The sequence below is a fragment of the Canis lupus genome, chromosome 22 (assembly GCF_048164855.1).
Source record: "Canis lupus baileyi chromosome 22, mCanLup2.hap1, whole genome shotgun sequence".
In the NCBI taxonomy this organism is placed as follows: Eukaryota; Metazoa; Chordata; class Mammalia; order Carnivora; family Canidae; genus Canis; species Canis lupus.
In genome coordinates this window covers 46,449,851-46,457,675 of record NC_132859.1, presented here as the reverse complement: position 1 = coordinate 46,457,675, position 7,825 = coordinate 46,449,851, and the positions used below count along the sequence as shown (strand labels likewise).

The 7,825-nt window shown below is 38.8% G+C and overlaps 1 long non-coding RNA gene across 1 annotated transcript in view; it reads right to left on the bottom strand.

The window, feature by feature from the left end:
- Positions 1 to 282: 282 nt before the first annotated feature.
- LOC140614507 (uncharacterized) overlaps positions 283 to 7,825 on the bottom strand; it is a 37,455-nt gene continuing 29,912 nt past the window's right edge. Inside the window, exons 4-5 of the long non-coding RNA XR_012015359.1 lie at positions 2,174 to 2,214; positions 283 to 1,387 (exon numbers count right to left, since the gene is read on the bottom strand). This is a non-coding gene — a long non-coding RNA (uncharacterized lncRNA). The remainder of the gene's footprint in view (positions 1,388 to 2,173; positions 2,215 to 7,825) is intronic.

The window sequence follows — 7,825 nt, the reverse complement described above, 5'->3', positions numbered from 1 at the left end:
AAGAAGGGAGGGGCTTTAAAGGAGAAATCACATTGGGGGGGTGATGGAAATGTTGATTCAATTGTGGTGGTGCTTTCATGTGTGTACACATATGTAAAAACTCATAAAATTGTACCCTGAAATATGTTCAGTTTACTGTATATCAACCATACCTCAATAAATCTTTTCTTTTAATGAGAAAAACTTATATAATTTGCTCACATATACGCAGTGGGGAACAGAGGAAAGAAAATATTATTTTTTAATCCAAAAAAGTAGTTTTATTGTTTATTCACCCTCCGAGCTATTACACAGGAGCAAGTTGGGGGAGCTATGTGGACAGCCAACACTGCCAGCAGGGGATTCTGAGGTTGCCACAGGCTACCTGCCAAGCTCACGCTGGCTGTAAGGCTATCTACTAGATTAGAGACATGAGGGAGTTTGAAGAAATTTGTCATTTTATCTGGAACAATCTGTAGGGAGGTCCTGCTGCCACGTCTTGGACTAAGCCTTGTCTTTCACCTCCAATTTGTCTAAGATGCTGTGGGTACCTACTTGGGTGGGCCCAATGGCTCCGTGCCAAAAAGAGAGCTAATGGCTCCCAGATGTCACTAACAGTGAAAGAGCTAAGGGGCAGGCTTCATTGTCTGTAGATGCCAGTAACGTGTCACCAAGGTCCAGATAAACATCTGCGGGGGTCAGATGCCAGAGTCCTCATCCTCAGAGGGAGGGCAGAAAGCAGTTGGATCCACAGCTAAGAGATGCTCTTGGCACAGAACTGTCTAGGCCCAGCTCGGGACAGGGCAGTCTGTTCCCTAACTTCCAATAAGTCAGCTCTCAGGTTTCTCAGCAACTCTGTTTGGAATCCCTTTTTCAGAACTGAAGAATCAAACATTCCCAGCGAAAGTACTTCATTCATGAGAGCCCGTCCGAACTTTTTCAGTTTCCTTCCAGACTCTGAGGATACTGGCAGGAAATCCCCAGCCTCAACTTCCTCAGTGCATCTTGCCCACTCCTGTTTTCATTTTGCCTTTGGTGGAGGCAGGAGTGCAGCCTGCCACAGTCTGGGCTCAGGCTAGAAAGCCTCAGGCCATTGCTAGTATGTCGTCCATTCAGTTGGCAAACTGGGACAAGCCCATAGGACACCACACGGTCAGTCTCGGTCTGAAAGACTCTGCTGGTAGGGGGTAAGGGGACTGATTTCTAAGTAGAGAGGCAGCAGGTACAGGGAAGGTGGGATAAGCAAGCAGGGGGCCTTCTAAGAGTTCCCATAACTGAACTGCTCTTTTAACCATTTCATATGCTGAGGAGTCACTGATGTTTGAAAAACTCCTGCCATAGGGCACAGGTGCCAGGAAGAAATGTGTAGAATTTTAGGGAGAACAGCAACTTGTGCCTGGCGCAATGTCTTCAGTGAAGGAAAAAGAGGAAAGAAAATATTAAAATCAAAATTGAATCTATTATACCTCCTAAAAGAGATGCAAAATGCATATCTCTACTACTACCTTCTCTGTGAGAAGATAAACAGATACTTCAAAGCCTCTGCCACTGATAATCTCTTGACTCACAAAGTACATTAATAAGTATTATATATTCAAAAGTAGGGCTCAAAGTTTAGGAAGAGATGTAAAGATAACTTGCCACATGAAATGAAATAAGCAAATTTAAGGGGATCCCTGGGTGGCTCAGTGGTTTAGTGCCTGCCTTCAGCCCAGGGCATGATCTTGGAGTCCCGGGATCAAGTCCCACATCAGGCTCCCTGCACGGAGTCTGCTTCTCCCTCTGCCTGTGTCTCTGCCTCTCTCTCTCTCTCTCTCTCTCTCTTTCTATTTCTCTCATGAATAAATGAATAAAATCTTTTTTTTAAAAAAAAGAAATAATCAAATTTAAGTTAAATGAGAGATCCTAAGAGTTGGAAACTCTAATATTTATTAGACCATGGTTATTTGTAATATGTATTCACTCCCCTATCCTTAATTTGCTTCCTTGCCATACTGACTTTGGTCCTGTCCACGCAGATGTGAGGAGACATGGCATATGCCATATACAAGCAGAAAATGTAAATGCTTGGTATGGCTTCACTAGGGACCTCTTATACTTAATTTCTACCATGAGTTTGGCATGTCCCAGAGAGTGGCAAGTTCCTCAGCCTGGATTCCAAAATGAGAAGAGGTGAATAGTAAAGAAAACTTACAAATTACTTCCGAACTCCTCAGTGTCTCAGCTGACCATCAACTGTCAGGTAATGTGAGCAAGAAAGAAAGTTTTAGAAGCCACTAATATTTGGGGGATGTAGTATGCAGTATAAGGAAATTATAGATGAGTACAAACAATAGAGAAACATCTCTATTCTTATTTCTGATCTTAAGTAGCATAGACTTTAAAGTAAACCAAGGAAAATAACTGTTAATAAATGTTTCTGTTCCACATAGCATCAGAAGAAAATGGGGGCATCGAGACTTTTGCAAAGAAACACTCATGGCAGAAATAGCAAGAAAAAAAAGTAAAGGAGAAGTCAAACAAGAATCAATATATATTTACAGAGGACCTTCTTTAAAAAAAAAAAAATCAATCATAAAACCTCCTGGGAAGGAAATGGCTTACAGTGCCTATAATGTTTGACCCCTGACCAGACCTTTGGTAAACAGTCTACTAGTCTAATTGGATTTAGTTAACAGGGGAACATATCTTTAAAATGTTTTTTAGTAGTAGGTACTCAAGCATCCAGATTTGTTAAGATAAATAAACTTGGAATTTATAGAGTTGTGGGCTGTGGTTGGATGGAGAATAGGAAGCAATCAGGCAGATTTTTTTCTCTGTGTCTGACTAAGAAAGAATAAATACTGAGAAGCCCCAATCTCAGACAGATTCCCTGAGAACAATGTTTTATACTTAATGCTACTGCAAAGACAAATCTCGACCCAGGGAAAGAAACATTTTATAGACGCTATGTCTGATGGTTTCAGGTCATTCTGGAGAAGAATGTGTTTATGCTGCTTTTTTGCTTTATTCTTTCCATAGCTGGCAACAGTTTTTGTTGGATAAGTATGTAAATCACTTGAGTCCATCTTAACAATTTAACCCTTGTGATGATGTACCAATTGTAAAGAGAAAGCACTAGGTTTTACCTTGTGATGGGCTCTTTGTATAATAGAGGAGACAGGTATTGTGGGCTGAATGTGCCCCGCCAAAATTCATAAATTGACTCCTAACTCCCAAGGTGATGGTATTAGGAAGTGGGTCTTGTGGAGTTGACTAGGTTCTGAGAGGAAGAGAGCTCCTGAGGGATATTAGGGATCTTACAAAGGAAACTGCAGATAGCTCCCTCCCCTTACCCCTTCTACTACGATGTGGGGACACAGCAAGAAGTAGGCTCATCTGAAACCTGGCACAGGGCCCTGACAGGAACTCAATCATGCTGGCACATTGATCTTGAACTTCTAGTCTCTAAAATTGTGAGATATAAATTTCTGACATTTATAACCACTTAATGTATTCTACTTATGATGCAGCAACCTGAACTAATACAACAGGGCACAGGCCATTTCAATCTTGAGTTATGAGAGAAATCAGCATAGGGTACCAAGGAAAGAAATTACTCACTTATTTCTGAATCTTTTAAATTTTTTTTAGTCATTAGTATGTCTCAGAGTCTTGTGGTTAGTGAATAGTGTAGTTAATTTATTTAACTGCATTATTTTCTTAGTTTGTAAACTCTCAGAAGGAAAGCATTTTGACTACTTACTTCTCTTTGAATACTGGTAAATTTCTAGTATATCTACCCATTTCAATTAGGTGCTAAATAAAATATTTTATAAAGAAAAGAAAAACATGATAAATATAGAAATCATTTAAATATTCAGTATGTAGGGATGTGAAGATATGTTTTTCTTCAAAATCTACTGCCTTTGGCACAAAGCAAATATTTATTTTTATAGATTTTTATGTATGCTACATATTCCTAAAATATTTCTTTCAAAATAATCCTACCTTATTGTCCTTTTGCAAGGTCCACTTTACAACATATAATTATCAAGGATGGGCCCTTTTACTACATGACAGACTACATTTTATAACTTCTAAGGGAAAAATGGTACTTAAATACAGAGTAGAGATCTTATTTTTTTTTCCACTAGAGAAATGCTGCCTATGCAATACTGTAAATATATCTTCCTCAAAAGTCCAGAGGTACAATTTAATACATTAAAAGAGCAGAGGTGGGATCCCTGGGTGGCGCAGCGGTTTGGCGCCTGCCTTTGGCCCAGGGCGCGATCCTGGAGACCCGGGATCGAATCCCACGTCGGGCTCCCGGTGCATGGAGCCTGCTTCTCCCTCTGCCTGTGTCTCTGCCTCTCTCTCTCTCTCTCTCTGTGTGACTATCATAAATAAATAAAAATTAAAAAAAAAATAAATAAATAAAATAAAAGAGCAGAGGTGATATTATTTATCAGGTTGATTGCTTTATGAGTGTTGAACCAGACTTGCATCCCAGGGATAAATCCCACTTGGTCATGGTGAATAATCTTCTCAAAAAGAGAAAAAACAAGAACCATATGGTCCTCTCAATAGATACAGAGAAAGCATTTGACAAAATACAACATTCATTCCTGATCAAAACTCTTCAGAGTGTAGGGATAGAGGGAGATTTCCTCAGCATCTTAAAAGCCATCTCAAAAAGCCTGCAGCAAATATCATTCTCAATGGGGAAACACCAGGAGTCTTTCCCCTAAGATCAAGAACACAACAGGGATGTCCACTCTCACCACTGTTATGCACATATTATTAGAAGTCCTAGCCTCAGAAATCAGGCAACAAAAAGAAATAAAAGGCATTCAAATTGGCAAAGAAGAAGTCAAACTCTTCCTCTTCACAGATGACATGATACTGTACGAAGAAAACCCAAAAGACTCCACCCCAAGATTGCTAGAACTCATACAGCAATTCAGCAGTGTGGCAGGATACAAAATCAATGCACAGAAATCAGTGGCATTTCTATGCACTAACAATGAGACTGAAGAAAGAGAAATTAAGGAGTTAATCTCATTTAACTAAAACCATAAGATACCTAGGAATAAACGTAACAAAAGAGGTAAAGGATTTATACCCCAAAAACTACAGAACACTTCTGAAAGAAATTGAGGATGACACAAAGAGATGGAAAAATAGTCCATGCTCATGGATTGGAAGAATTAATATTGTGGAAATGTCAATGCTACACAGGGCAATTCACACATTTAATGCAATCCTTTTCAAAATACCATGGACTTTCTTCAGAGAGTTGGAACAAATCATCTTAAGATTTGTGTGGAATCCAAAAAAAAAAAAAAAAAAAGATTTGTGTGGAATCAGAAAAGACCCCAAATAGCCAGGAGAATATTGAAAACGAAAACCAGAGCTGGGGGCATCACAATGCCGGACTTCAAGTTGTACTACAAATCTGTGGTCATCAAGACAGTGTGGTACTGGCACAAAAACAGACACATAGATCAATGGAACAGAATAGAGAACCCAGAAGTGGACCCTCAACTCTATGGTCAACTAATATTCGACAAAGCAGGAAAGACTATACACTGGAAATAGGACAGTCTCTTCAATAAATGATGCTGGTAAAATTGGACATCCACATGCAGAAGAATGAAATTGGACCATTCTCTTACACCAGACACAAAGATAAACTCAAAATGGAGGAAAGATCTAAATGCGAGAGGAGAATCCATCAAAATCCTAGAGGAGAACACAGGCAACACCCTTTTTGAACTTGGCCACAGCAACTTCTTGCAAGATACATCTATGAAGGCAAGGGAAACCATAGCAAAAATGAATTATTGGACTTAATCAAGTTAAAAAGTTTCTGCACAGCAAAAGAAACAGTCAACAAAACTAAAAGACAACCTAAAGAATGGGAGAAGATATTTGCAAATGACATATCAGATAAAGGGCTAGTGTCCAAGATCTATAAAGAACTTATTAAACTCAACAGCAAAGAAACAAACAATCCAATCATGAAATAGGCAAAAGACATGAACAGAAATTTCACCAAAGAAGACATAGACTTGGCCAGCAAGCACATGAGAAAATGCTCTGCATCACTTGCCATCAGGGAAATACAAATCAAAACGACAATGAGATACCACCTCACACCGGTGAGAATGGGGAAAATTAACAAGACAGGAAAGAACAAATGTTGGACAGGATGTGGAGAAAGGGGAACCCTCACTGCTGGTGGGAGTGAGTTTTCCTGGTACAGCCACTCAGGAAAACCGTGTGGAGGTTCCTCAAAGAGTTAAAAATAGATCTGCCCTATGACCCAGCAATTGCACTGCTGGGGATTTCCCAGATGCAGTGAAATGCTGGAACACCTGCACCCCAATGTTTATAGCAGCAATATCCACAATAGCCAAACTGGAAGGAGCCTCGGTGTCCATCGAAAGTTGAATGTTTAAAGAAGTTGTGGTCTACGTATACAATGGAATATTACTCAGCCATTAGAAACAACAAATACCCACCATTTGCTTCAATGTGGATGGAACTGGACGGTATTATGCTGAGTGATATAAGTCAATCAGAGAAGGACAAATATATGGTCTCATTCATTTGGGGACTATAAAAAAATAGTGAAAGGGAATAAAGGGAAAGGATAGAAAATGAGTGGGAAATATCAGTGAGGGTCACAGAACATGAGAGCCACCTAACTCCGGGAAATGAACAAGGGTGGTGGAAAGGGAGGTGGGCAGGGGGTTGGGGTGACTGAGTGATGGGCACTCAGGGGGCACCTGATGGAATGAGCACTGGGTGTTATGCTATATGTTGGCAAATCGAACTCCAATAAAAAATATACAAAAAATAAAAAATAAATCAAAGAGCAGAGGTGGACACAGACTCATATTAGTAGTAAAAGATTAGTATATTTCTGGTAAGTACTTCTTGGTCTCTAAATGTGAGTTCCTCTTCTGCAAAATGTTGGTAACCCAGCTGGTTGAGTTCTAGGGAGGTTTCTCTTCCTGGCTTGCAGACTGCTATTTGGGAACCTATTTTCTGTGACAATGGTCACATTGACACAGAAAATGACAATAAATAAATATTGACAATAGTTTGACATTTATTGACAATAAAATGACAATAGTTTGACATTTATTGACAATAAAATGACAATAGTCATTTTAAGAGAAAACAAAAATTATTTCAATTTAAATTTTTTTGTAAATCTACTAAAGTAGAACTGCTAAAAATGGAAGGGCACTGTGGATCACTGTTGGTATATTTGTACATTTCAGGATTTGTAACTGTCTTTAATGGTGATTTAAGATGGGAATTTGTAGGGGAGACAATACAATGTTCTCTTTTAGCAAGCAGATTGTCTATCCTTTACATATTATGTGGATTTTCAACCATAACAGATAACTGAATTCAACAAGGTAAATGAACTTAAAGACTTTTATCTCCATTATTCCAGATGTATATAGAGACCTTACCCATTATTTCCTATTTGACAGAGGGTAAACAAGATAATAACTAAGCTAACTAACTTTTTCAAATCCTAGGCAAAACTGAATTAGGAAAGAAACAATTTAGAACGTCCAAATTCAGAATCTCAAAATATAAAATTATTCAGCGTATCTCCTCAATGCCTGGTTCTTATCTAGTAATATGTAGACTTCAAGTTCAAATCAACAATAGTAAAGTATGGGAAAATAGGTGGAGGTGCTTTGTAGATCTCTTAGAATTTTCAGGAGAACCTTGAAGTATTTCATAAACCATAAATTCAAGCAGTACGAAAAAACACACTCTTTTAGAGGTGAAATTTTTTATTTTCTACTTTAATCTCTGAATCAGCAAAATGTAGCCA